Source organism: Neopsephotus bourkii, unplaced genomic scaffold (genome assembly GCF_033783945.1).
Source record: "Neopsephotus bourkii isolate Nb327-2 ecotype Australia unplaced genomic scaffold, CSIRO-AGI_Nbou_v1 NB_1767, whole genome shotgun sequence".
In the NCBI taxonomy this organism is placed as follows: domain Eukaryota; kingdom Metazoa; phylum Chordata; class Aves; order Psittaciformes; family Psittacidae; genus Neopsephotus; species Neopsephotus bourkii.
The window spans coordinates 11,999,588-12,012,442 of NW_026902241.1; the positions used below are offsets into that span (position 1 = coordinate 11,999,588).

Below are 12,855 nucleotides of genomic sequence, written 5' to 3' on the forward strand. Positions count from 1 at the left end.
AAAAAATGCAAAGGATTCAGATGACAAAACAAGTTTATCAGTGGAATGAATCTGTAATGTCATCCACATTTTTACATCTCTCCTTGGTTTTCACCTGTTTCTTTTTCTTATGGGAAGAGGGGAAAGAAAGGAAAAGGATATTTTCTAAGGATTTTTTATCATTTTTTTCCTTCCTCCTCCCCCCCCTCTCAAATGTAAGCATCCAGTATTTCAGTTGATGCAGGAAAGAGCATATGGTTCTGTGTCTCTTGCCACAGCTATATTTACTGCAAGTAATTGCTTGTTGAGTGTACGTGTGTGAAGTGAAAGCACGTATTATTACAGGCATTATGTGATATTAAACAGCGGTCTGTCAGTCTCTTGTCTGTCCTAGCAGCTATCAGGTGGAATTTAAAACTGTTCATGGCACAGTCTGAAAAGGGGTGAGATGAACTCTAGCACGTGGCAGCGCGTCCTGAGATGTGTTCTGCTTCACTCTGTGGAATGAGCCCACAGCGGCCACAGCTGTAGTCAAAGAGCTCCTGCTTTTGTACAGTCATTCATTATCTTAAAATTACAGATACCTATAAATAATACTTTTTTTTTTCCCCATCAATCTTTTGTGTTAGAGGTTTTTGCAAATAAATACATACTGTTTCTAATGATTTTGAAACATAAATTTTCTTCAAGGCGAGAGAGAACTTCTTAACGACAGACATGATTTCTAACCTTCAGGCTGTCTGCCTGGAATCAGAAGCTGTGAATAATTCCTACTAGGGAGCAAAGTGTATATGTGGTGTATTAAAGCACCAGCACAGATGGGAAATAGCTAATGGCCTGCAAACGTCCTGCTCAAGGAAATATTTTCCCCCAAAAAACAATTACCCTGTAGCTATTTGAAAAGTGACAGACATTTATCAGCAAAACAAGCTGCTAAACAAGCAATGGCAATTTTCCCATTTCTTATCCCATTACTCTGTGGAGCTATTGATACCCTTGGTCTATGGCCAGAACAGGACTACGTCATAGCAGATGTTTCACAAGGGCAGCTCTGCGTGCTAAAGAGCGTTTGCTTTTCTACAATCTCCTTTCTCAGAAATGATTTTTCTTTACGTGTTCACTTTTTTCCTGACTATTAATTTGCAGTGAGGAAAATAAAGCCAACCACAATTTGCTTTCCAGAACTGCCAGAGAAGTTATGCAAGAGAAACTTCCTGTTGACAGGACATGTATGTCTGTCTACTTAGAGCCCTGCTTACTTGGATTTTTGGTGAGTTTACTGAAAATCAAAAGCAAAATAAAAATTAAAATAGGACCTTTTATAATATTTAGCTTATTGTGTGCCTTATTGAATTCTATGGACCAGATTCTGGCATTGCCCTCAAAGCATTTGCAATTGAAGAGTAGGCAGAGTAGCCAAGACAAACAAAAGGAAGATGGTAGCGAGGAAGGGGGAGATGAAGTGGCAAGATTTTTACCAGAAGACTGTGCGTTGTCGTAGGTTGGTTTACCACTTCCCATTCCGGAAAAGAAACTAGTCAAAACTCCAGAAAGCCTGGAGTGTGATAGTAAAGGGTTAGCTGGGAAGGGCGAAGGCGGCGGAGAGGCAAAATGGAAGGAAGTGAGGTAGAGACAAAGGGGGGAAGAGTGGCAAGGAGTGGGACAGCACAGAGGAAGAGCAGGCTGAGCTGCAGGGCAGCGGGTGCACATGGGGGTAGGGTGGGACTGGGGAGGACGTGGGACAGGAAGACGGCCCTGCAAAGAACTAGAAACAGCACTTCAAAACCAGGTGACTCAGCTATAAAAGAGATTGGAGTTGACCGAAGAAACTGAATTTAAAACAACCAGATGGTTCCCAAGGCATCTATCTATCCTTGGGTTATAAATAAGGGGAACTTGATTTTCTGAGCAGTGGAGAACCTGCGGATCCTGGACTGAGAGAGGCTTGCAGGGTTCCAGCCAGTCTGCCGCAGATCAACAAGCTCTTAGTTCCCAGCTACCCAACTTCCCATGCATGTTCCCTTTGCTCCTGAATTGGTAGCCACAAACCTCGATGTGTGAACTACCACCATTTGAATGTTGGAGGCATGGTTAGATAGTTTTTCACATACAGGAATGCTTACTTTGACCACTGTTTCCTTGTGTGCTGTTTACATGTCCGTTTCACTGTCATTGCTGCTTCAACCCCCTGTTTCTTCCCTTTCTTATCCTTAGGCAGTACCATTCTTTTGAGCCATTGCCCATGTCCATCCTAGGGCTCAGTCCTTTCCTGGTTTAGCTGGAATTCTGGGGTAAAATGTCTCCATGCAGAAAGAGGAATTGGTTAGTTTCTTAGGTTTGTCTGTTTGCACCTTCAACTTCGGAAGCAGTGCTCTGGCTGTGAGGGGAGAGACCTGGTACGTATGTCCCCGGCCTTGGTGCCATGTGTCAGGATGGATGAATGGGTGGGCAGACCTCATGTTGCTGTTGCAGGTGAGCAAACCTTACTTAGTTTGAGGTTTGCAATCATCATGAGCCAAGATAAATTGCCTACAAACAGATGTTTCTTCTCCAGTCCTGCGGAAGGTTATCCTTGAGGAGTGATTTGCCACCAACTCTGCCCCTTTTACCTGACCTATTAATCCCTTTGAAAGGCCCATTTGCAGAGCAAAGCAGAAGAGACTTGCTGCTGACTTCTGGAGATAGTCATGGCTCCCCGAACCATGGCCATGAGTGATGTGGTGTCTACTTCCCAGGTCCTCCCACAGGCTGGGCAGGCTGGCACTGGTGTCCCTCCAGCCACTCAGGGGGCCTCAACTCAGAGCCTCCCCTATTGCGATGTGCAGACACATGGGTTCATTCCTCTTTTTTTCATGTCATGCGGATGTTCGTTCCTCCCAAAGAAAGAAGCTGCTGTGCGTGCTTTGCTTCTCCACTGACACAACAGGTCAGATGGCTTCTTGAGCCCATCATAAACTTTCTTGGCTGCTGGTGCAGTGCAGGTTTTATGGAGCATCATCTGTCTCTGGGAATTTCTCTCACAGCCCTGTACTTTCATGCTGCCTTGCCAGGCCCCTTTTAATCCAAAATGCTCTGACCACTTAATTCTTCCTCAAGGTCCTCTCTTCTGGAGGCCCCCACAAGAAGAGCTAACAAAGGTATGTGGAAATAGCCCAGGGCTTTATTAAAATGAGCTTTTGCACGCTTGGGGACATTAACCAGGCGGGCACAGGATGCATGTGAATAGACAGAGGTGTTTCGATGTCACAGGAATATTGCTCAGTGCTGTCAGTCTCATTTTAGGAGAGAGTGGGGGTTGTTCCTCTCCCTGCAGCAAGGACTGCTGGCTGATTTGCTTTGCGCACCTGAAGGGAGAGCTGACAGAGAAGAGATGCTAGGGCTGTGACAGAAGGTGGATAAGATGAAAGGTCACACGGACGGCAGATCCGTCTGGAGCCTCCCTGCACCCAGGAGTGGGCAGCCGGGTCCGGTATGTGCTGACACCTCGTGGTGCAAAACGTTTCCTTTGCCTTCCCCCAGACCTTTTTCTCCCACTTTTCGGCTCACCCTTTACGCGCGGAGGCTCCCAGTTGATGCGCTGGTGAAGAAACGTTGCTTTACAGGAGCAAAACAGCGATAAGCAATTGATTTCAATTATTATTGCTTAATCTGAGCTACTGCTGCAGTGTCCTACAAACTTGCAGTTACAGCAATGTTCTTGAATCACATGGGATCGGTTGAGATTCTTACCTCGCTGTAAAGCTTTTATCATCTATTAAATGTTGGGGTAATGTTCGCCAGGGTCCTGCTTTTAAAAAGAAGGGGAACCGTGGGCATTTGTGGCAAAGACCTGAGAGTGCGTGTGAAACATAATATTCATAGTAAAGAACATAAAAGGTTTAAACCCAGCCTTAACAGGCCCTGAGTTCTACAGGAACTGATCTGGGAAAGCAGGGCACCTATGAGATTTCAATTAATTTTAGATATATACTGTACTTTAACGTCTCTGGCCCTGCCTTCTTACTTAAAGGACGCATATTCGTCAGTTGTTAGAGAACATATATTTGTTCTGCCACCTAGTGTCCAGCTCTAGAAATACTCAAGCTTGTGGGTCAAGAGTTACAAGTGGTGCGTTGTTTTCTCTCTTAAGTTCTTATAAACACAGTTAGTGGTGTGGTTTAAGCTTCAATTTTATACTCGGGTAGGCCTCTGTTAGTAATAAATTATATTCAGTATAAATTACACTTGTACTATAAGTGAGAATACCAGGGAATGGCTTGTGTTTATATTTGTATCTCATCATATGTGGTATGGTGTTTGAATACAAATAAATGAAAAGCCATAAGAAACTTCGACTGGAAATGTTCTTGCAGACTTGTGAATTACACAAATACTCTTATTTGAACTAGTACTTTTAAGGAGTGCTAATAAGGATTTGTAGACTGGAGTCCTAAATTCCTTAGTTTATATTACAGTCAAGCTACCCATACAAGAAAATGCTAGCCTTTTTTAGCTGTTGAACTCCTGGTATAAAATCAAATGCTTCTGCATGTGTGAATGTGCCTATGTACTCTCCTGTCATGACTGTGGCTGCCATAGAAAACCTTCAGGTAGAAAGCACAAGTGGCTTCAAACCCACACTTTGTGGCATAAAAGAACTGGCTATGCTGCACTCTGTGAACAGAATAGGGCTGGGGCTGATGTTTCAGCCCTGGAACATTGCCTGGTTGACGCTAAAGGTGAGTTGTCCTGGTCCATCAGCTCTTCCTTGCCCTGTGCTGCTCAGTGGTGCCCCAGGTTGGGAGAGACCTTGGTATGCACCACAGCAGAGGGGCGATGAAACACCCCTGCAGTGGGCTTTTGGAGGGGATGACACAACCAGAGTTGTTACTTGGGTTGCCCCAGTGCACCGGTAACACTCACTTATAAAATTGCATCAGGCTTAGAAATGGTGACACTGTCACCACAGATATTGATGTATTCTCCTAAAGGCCATTCAAGGGTAATTTAAGGGTCCTTCTCCTACAGGGCCTATTCATAAGTGAGAACCTTCCCCAGGCTGGCTGAAAGCCATTGAACAGCACAGTTCCTGCTTGTCCTACACTCAACTCCAGGGTGTTGGGCTATCACACTGTAAACCTGTGAGCAAGGCTGGTGTGTTTGAACACGTGGCTGCAGACTTCAGCTGCTGCCCAGGCACTCTGCAATACAAAATTAGCCCTGTTTTATGTTATATTGTCACAGTTGTATCTGAGCATCTTTGGGTTTTTTGTAGCTTAGCTGGGGGCCAGATGCTCCATTAATGTTAACTGCTTTCTGGATTACAGCCACAAGAGGAAGGAGCTGCTAGTTTGCTTTACAGCAGTTCCTGTGCCTGTGGAAGATCACATATTTTGGAGGGATTTACGTCTTTTTCCACCCCAGCTTAACAAAGACTGAGATTTTGTATGGACTTCTGAATATATGGGATCCAACTGGCACTGTGGATAAAGCTAGGAGAGAACTGATGACCTCCTGGTCTTCTGGATAAACTCAGGTGAGAGTCTAGCTGTTTTCTCCAGTAAAAACTCTTTGAAATCCCTAGCTCTGGCAGGGAAGTTAATGGCATCCCTCACCTGCTGAACCTGAACAGCCACATCCTGCTGCTTTGTCTCAGGTTAAAGCTTTCCCTGAAGTTACCAGTGGCTATGAGATTGTTGCTCCCTCTGGGCAGCAGGGAAACAGAGATACAAGCACCTACAAAGGTGTCTCCGCATCTTGGCAACCTCTCCATGATTCACTTTTGGCCTTGCTTCTTTTCCAGTTCCGGTTTCCTTTGCTTTTGGAGTCACATTTTGCTGTAGAGTGTTACCATGGGGGTTTGCTGATGCAGCACCTGAAAACAGAATAACTGGTGTATGAATACATACTTGTATTTTTGCCTTATAGACTGCCTGCTTCCCTCTCCACTTGTGCACATACAAGGAGCACACGGAGAAGGAGGTGAGCTGTGAGGTGAGAGTTTTCTCACGATGAGATATTCACTGTAGTAAAGACAACAGTTGACTGAAAAAAATGCAGAAGAGCATTACGAGACTGCAGAGTGACAGGATGGGGAAGCAGACTTGAGTGTAGGTAGATGTGAAGTGATACACATAGGGAAAAATAATCTCTGTGTGCCCCCTTCAAGATCAAAATATTGTGGGTATCAAATCAATGCTTGTCAGCACGCAAAAAAATCCAGTCAAATGTGAGGAATTACTAGGAAAGGACTAGAAATAAAGACAAGGATATGCTGTACAAATGTCACTGTATGAATCCCTGGGTCACCTGCTTTTGAGTGTGACCCTGATCCCTCCTCTCAAAAAGGATATAGCAGAACTGCACAAAGGTTCAGAGAAGGGCAGAAAGGATTACCAAAGTTAGGGATCAGATTACCTGTGAAAGGAAACTATGGAAGTCCAGTGGGCTGTAATCCTTCAGCCTGGAAAAATTACATTAGGGAGGGTATACAGAGATCTGTGGGATTATGTCTGCCATAAGGAAGGTGGATATGGAGGAACCTTTCACTGTCTCTGCCAAGAGAAGAAGTAGACATCGTCAACTGCAGCTGTCCATAGCCGGGCTCAGAGCAAGCACCAGGAGCTTGTGCAGTGGGTGAGACCTGAGGAAAACAGCCTGTGCTCTGGGCCAGCTGCTGCTGCTGGTGTTTCCTTCCTTCCTCCCAGGGAGGGGGGTGCAGGAGGTCTCCTGAAGCCCATTTGTGCAGAGGCAGCAACAGATACGGGGAGGGAGGATGCTGTGGCCATACTTAACACTGTCATGGGTTTCAGCTCAGGAGAATAGAGTTTAAATAAGGTTTATCATGTCATTGAAGCCAAATGCTTTCTACCAGAGCTAGCTACGTCTTCTGACTTTCACCTCAAGCTCCCCTAGCAAACCGGTCGGGCTTCTCACACAGGGCTCAGGGCCAGGAGGAGGACAGGGTGAAGGTGGCCACAGCTCCTAAACACAGCCCTGAGAAGTGGTGGGGATCCAGATTATGCATGTAGCAACGTGCAGGAGAGACAACTTGGCCACCTCAGCACAAAGCTACAACTGAACATGCTTCAAGCACGGCTTTACAGCTCAAACAGGACCCTTACAGCATCCCCAGGCTTGACCTGAGCTCTCGCCTAGCCACAAAACTTGCTTGAGCTAACGCAGGGTTTGATGTCGATGTCCTTAAGTTGTTTGTCTCTGTTTGCAACAGGCTTGTATTGATTTAGGTTAATTTGGTTACCCCCAAAAAGGGTTGTGCTGATTGCTCTAAATAGATTAAATAGTGATTTTAGTTAAACTGGTGGCAGGCTTGTGTGTAGACAGGGCCTGGAGCTTTGTAAGCTAATGACTTGGCAGGAGTGCAATGAGGGTTTTCAGACAGTTGAGACCAAGCTGTTGTTTTAAATATAAGACCGTAAGTGTTACTATTCTAAATGGTCCCCAAATGTGATAATTTTGCACCAACTTGGGCTCCTTCTGCATCCTGGTAGATCTCCTTGCTCCCTCTCACTTTTCTGGTCATAATTTGAGAAGTGCTTTTACTCCAAATAGATTTTGGATTAAATCCAAGTGTAAAACATGGGAAAATGTCAATTTTGGGCAAGATTTCCTAATTTTTGTCCACTTTCCCAGCCTGCTGAGATTCCCGCATTTTTGGCAATGGGGGGAAAAATGTTTGTCTTCATTTTCGTAGAAATTCAGATAGAAGAAAAATTCAAACGCGCCTGGCTGCTGTCGACAGCACGGACTTTTCCCCACAAGTGACACTGGGGGAGGACAGGTCCAGAAGCAGCCACTCCTTAATTTCCTCTCAGAAAAGAGCAAAGGTGACATTAGCTGTTGGCCGTTAAGTCTTTGGTGCCTCTATCATTTCATTGAAGACCCTGTATCTGCATACGGTGTTTCCTGCCTTCCTCTGAACCAGCTGACTGAACTTCTGCCAAGTGAATCTGCCTGCACAGGTCTTTTCTCTACCAAATCCCATTTTGATCCGTCTGCTTTGGCTTCTGATGGTTTTTGTTTGTCAGGTTTGGACTGACATTTGAAAAGAGCATGACAAAAACGTCCAAACCAAAGAGTCACTAAGCCTTGGTTATCTCTCAGGAAAGCCTACTGAGATACTGAATAGCCCTTAGTCCAGAAAGCAACAGACCAGCAGGTAGGCCATGATCCCTTTTCTGTCTTGGGCAGATTCATGTAACCAGAAGCAGAAGGTTGGTGATAAGAATGGAGGAGACCGCATGCATCAGAGGACAGAGAAAATAGGAGGAAGGAAAAGGTCAGGGCTACCAGCAGGACAGCAACTAGAGACCAAGAACCTGAGTTACCTAGAGGAATGAGTACATGGTATCTCAGTGTGCACCAAGACGAATCTTGGAAAGAGGTTTCTATACCACTAGTGCATGTTGGATTCTGGACTGCTTTATGCATTCCTGGTTCCTGGAAGTTGGACTCCAAATAACCTGGAGCACATGTAGAGGTGAAGCTGTGGGAAAATGACAAGGCACAGATTAGGCAAATCAGGTGTCAGAGCATTTATGGAGGAGCTGGGTTACCCACAAGGAGTAACAAACTGGTTCTTTGTCCAAGGTATAGACCAAAGAGATCAAAGAAATCAGCACCATAAAAGCAAGTGGGTTGTGTGTGACCCAACTGCAGCAGCTTGCTGGGTGCAGTGGTCAGTAAGGGATAGGGAAGGGTGAAAGAACAGGCACGAGTCAGTTCCACAGCCATGAACTTGCAGTTTGTGGCAATAAGCACTGTGGAAGCCATCCCCATCTTCACTGACCCCCTCGCCAGAGCAACCTGCCCATGGATGCATACCCTTTTGCCCCTCCTCCTAATTTGCAATGCATCCTCAACTGTTTGTGCAACCCCTGGGCCCGAGACTGCACTCATCCCTCTCACATACATCATTGCCCATGGACCAGGGTGTACTGGCATCAAAGGAGCACTGATGAGTTGTTCCTATGTGAGGGAAAGGGAGTGCACTCCACTATGAACTTAAGATAAGGATACAGAGTGTGGCAAAGAAGGACCCTGGATCCATATGCTTCCCGGACTCCCATTCATTCCCTTTCATCACCCAGGATGTAACATCCAGCCCCTACAAACTAAAGCTTCGCCAGAAGCCTGGAGCTCTTCCCCATCTTGTATCTGGCTCTACAGTCTCATTGAGTAAGGCTCGGGGCTGATCACTGAGACGTATTACCCCAGTCCTGAGGCTTGGGAGTAGAGATAGTATGATCTGCTTGCCTTGAACACCTGAAATGTAGGTGAACAGGTCTTAACCAAACCGACCAAAACATCTGCAGAGAGCTGATGGGACAGCCACGCTAGGAATAAGGCCATTTTCCCCCTCCTTCCATTTGCCATCAGGTGGTGTCGGAGAGCTCCTTCTGAACAGCCTCAAAGCTACTGCAGGCTCACAGCAGGAAACCTGCCTGTGGGGGATGCCCTGCCCTGGAGCACAGCCCTCCCTGGGCTGGGAGTGGTAAACCAAACTCGTATCAGAACGGCAGGCTTTGGTACAAAAGACTACAAAGCTCACAATGAGTAAAAGAATATCCTACAAAATCCTCCTTCAGACTTCCCTGAGCCTCTTCCATGGAACAATTAGTGGATGCTCTTGTTTTGAACTCTGTGACTCACTCCTGTGATTCTGCTGTGGCCTGGGATCACTCAGTCGCTTAATGCGGTGCGGGGAAACAGGCAATTGTGAGCGTTTCCTCTCTGCCTCCCTCAGCCTCCGGCTGCAGCTCTGCAACACGTTATCCTTCAGCTCCATGAGACCGCGGTCTGGATGCTTGCATCCCACATGTGCTGGCTCAGCCTTCAGGCAACACTTCCTCACAGTGAGCAGGAAGGTTTCCCAAAGAGAGAAAGCATCTCACTGTGTTTTACAGTACTTCGTAATCCAGCTGCAAGGGCAGGCCTTTTACCATGGTCTTAATAGTTAAGCTGCGGCTTGGCTCTACTACAGCTGTATTTCTAATATGGTATATTCACTGTGTGTACATGTGTTTGTGTATTTGTTAAAGCTCCATTAAAGATAATAGACTCTATTAAAGCGATTACACTGGCTAATGGCTCCCACATTATTTCTCTTAACCATATTTAACTTTTCCAGTTGGCAGTGTATTTACCATTATGAACCAGTGATTTTTAATCACTGGATTTTCACAACATACGCATTTGTGTAACTTTCCAAGTAGGTACAAAAGGCATTTCATAATTAAACCAACAGTGTTTCCAAAGACTGGATATGTTTGGATGCTTCACTGTGCTTACCTTGCCTTGGTCATGCTGTGGTGATTTTGGCAACAGAGCAAGGGAAAGCCCTGAATGATTTTCCAACCATGCTGCAGTGTCCTTCACACAGGGCTCCCTCCAGTCCCTGTCCCAGGAGGGTGGCTCAGCCAGTGGCTCCTGCAGCCGCAGGCAGCAGCTGCTCCTTTGTCAGGGTCTGGGGCTGAGGGCTCTTCTGTGTGATGCTCAGTATTCTCACTTGTCTGCTTTTGACCTCAAACACTTTTCCCCCTTAGTCTCTTTGCTACTTCCCTTCGGTGGCTGCTTTCTCTCTTACCACTCAGCCAAATTTCTTTTGATTTCTTCCCCTTTTCCTCTTTTAGCTTCCCTCTTTCTCTTCTTTTCCCTCTTCCAAACCACACGCACCACTTTCTCCCTTTCTGGTCATTTTCCCTAGGGCTGAATCACAGCAGCTCTGTTTGCATGGCTTTTGTATGGTCCAGTCATCTCCCACAGCTTGGGGCACTCAGCTGAGGAAGGTGACCTTCTTTGGCTCTCTCTGAAGTCAGTGGGGAGAGACTGGAGGCTCCAGAAGGTCACTCAGTTTTTAAGGCTGTCAAAAGACCTTGTGAAGACTGATCTCCTGCCATGCTCTGCTAATAAGACAAATATCCTAATTTATGAGCTTTGAACTGGGGACAAAAGTTAGTACAAATGTTCCTTTTGCACAGTCTTTTGGCATATGTCAGATGGATATGGAGCACAAATCAGAGCATCTTCCCTCTAACCAACGTTGCCCTCCCAGGTGTCAGACTTTCCCCCACCCTAAATTCTCACCTCTGTGCTACAAAGTGTTTGGTCTGACTTCAATAAGGCAAGTGAGCGGTTTTGCTCCTGTTCCTTTTTCACTCTAAAAGTAAGTATCATGCAAGAAATAAGGAAATAAAAGTGAAAAGGGAAGCAAAACTTTCTCACCCAACCATTTTCAAGCAGGCATCTGCACTATTTCTACAGCTTTTGTTTGCTCGAGAAAGTCTGCCAGGGGCTAGCTTGAACGTTTTGAATGGAGCCATGTTTAGCTTTTTCCATAGCAAATCACACAGGAACTGTGAACTGCAAATGCAGCCTTATCTCCATCCAGACATTTGTTCCCAAAGACATTTTACCAGTTCTCTGTGATCACACTGAGAAAATACAGGCAACATTACAACAACAGAGTCTCTCTGTAGGCACGCTCTACTGCATACTGAAGTTACTGACCAGTTGTTATATGGTAAAGGTCTATTTTCTACGTAGAAATCTAGTCCTAAGATTTCACCTCCAGGATCATTATTGCTGGACCAGGAACACAAAAGCCTGTGGGTCACATGCGACCCCCCTCTCCCTGTGCATCTCTTCCCTCCCTTCCCTTTTACAGCACAGGAGGGGTGACCACTCTCCCCATGAAGGCCCCTTATCCCCATGCAGGCTTGTGGGACCCCGTTTCCCACATTTAGCCCCTCTCCACAGGTCACTGGTGAAGGGAAAACTGTGTCCATATCCAAACATTCTTTGGCCCAGAGAGCTCTTGGGAGTATTTTTGGGTCATTTTATTACTGACTGCAGGACATGATGTAACACAAAAGTGTAATTCCTTGCTCTTGTGTCTGACCAAGGTGGCTGTTGTGGTGGTGGCTGCTATGCTCTCTGTGGCTCTCTGCTTCCCAGCTGTCATTCAGTGTGCAGCTGACCTGGTGGCTTTGATAATCAGACTTTTATTAGCCTGTTAAATAAATGCTGGCATTGAGCCACTGGCAAGCTGTAAAGCTGGCTGAACAATTGGAATAATAATTCACCCACCTTGAACGAGGTCCATTTAAACGCGGTGCTTATTTCCTGAATGGAAATGAATCTCTTCTAAGGATTTGGTTTAGATTAGTTCACTGCATGGTTTACTTCAGCCTATAATTTTACCACTGGTACATAAAGTAGGTTCATAAATAGAGCAATGGGGTCTTGGCTGGGCTAGGAGATAGTGCTGTGCACTAATGTAAGTTATAAATGTAGAGTTAGAAAACCTAACAAGCCCAGCTGGCAAACTTCCATGTATTATCTCACAATAATTGCTTCCAGCCAGTAGGTATTTTTGTACAGCAGAAGACAGGTTATTTATATTATATATTTAGCCTAAAACCGTAGTAGCATCCTCTGGCAAAGGTATTATCTGATGGTGTCTGAAATGGAACCAGCTTTCCTCTTTCCAGGCATTAACAAATGAAAACCTTTGTGTCATCTCATGGCATTTCCGGAACTGGGGAATGAAATTTTTAATACGTATAGTTTATTTCTTAAGAAGTAAATCTATTTTTGACAACCAGGTTTCCCAGAATTGTTATGTGTGGTTTGTATCACTGACCAGAGAAATATTTCCTTTATGATTCTAATCAGGCAGACACAACAGTACCACCAGCAGGACCGGCTCTTGGTTTAGCACAGTCAGAAAAGAACCTGTGAACAAGCAAGGCACGTGAAGGTCACAGCAGAGGTTATGTTTCTTCCTGTTAGCTCAGAAATGCCTGGATGCCTGTTACGTTGCCCATCTGTGCATTCTCAGGCAAGCACTACAGTAGTGAAGATGTGAGGCCAACA

General features: G+C 45.5%; 1 protein-coding gene across 1 annotated transcript in view; it reads left to right on the forward strand.

Moving 5' to 3' along the window:
* The first annotated feature begins 188 nt into the window (after positions 1–188).
* DISC1 (DISC1 scaffold protein) overlaps positions 189–12,855 on the forward strand; it is a 221,195-nt gene continuing 208,528 nt past the window's right edge. Inside the window, exons 1-2 of the mRNA XM_061378826.1 lie at positions 189–1,249; positions 5,383–5,494. The gene's annotated coding sequence lies outside the window, so the exon portion shown is untranslated. The remainder of the gene's footprint in view (positions 1,250–5,382; positions 5,495–12,855) is intronic.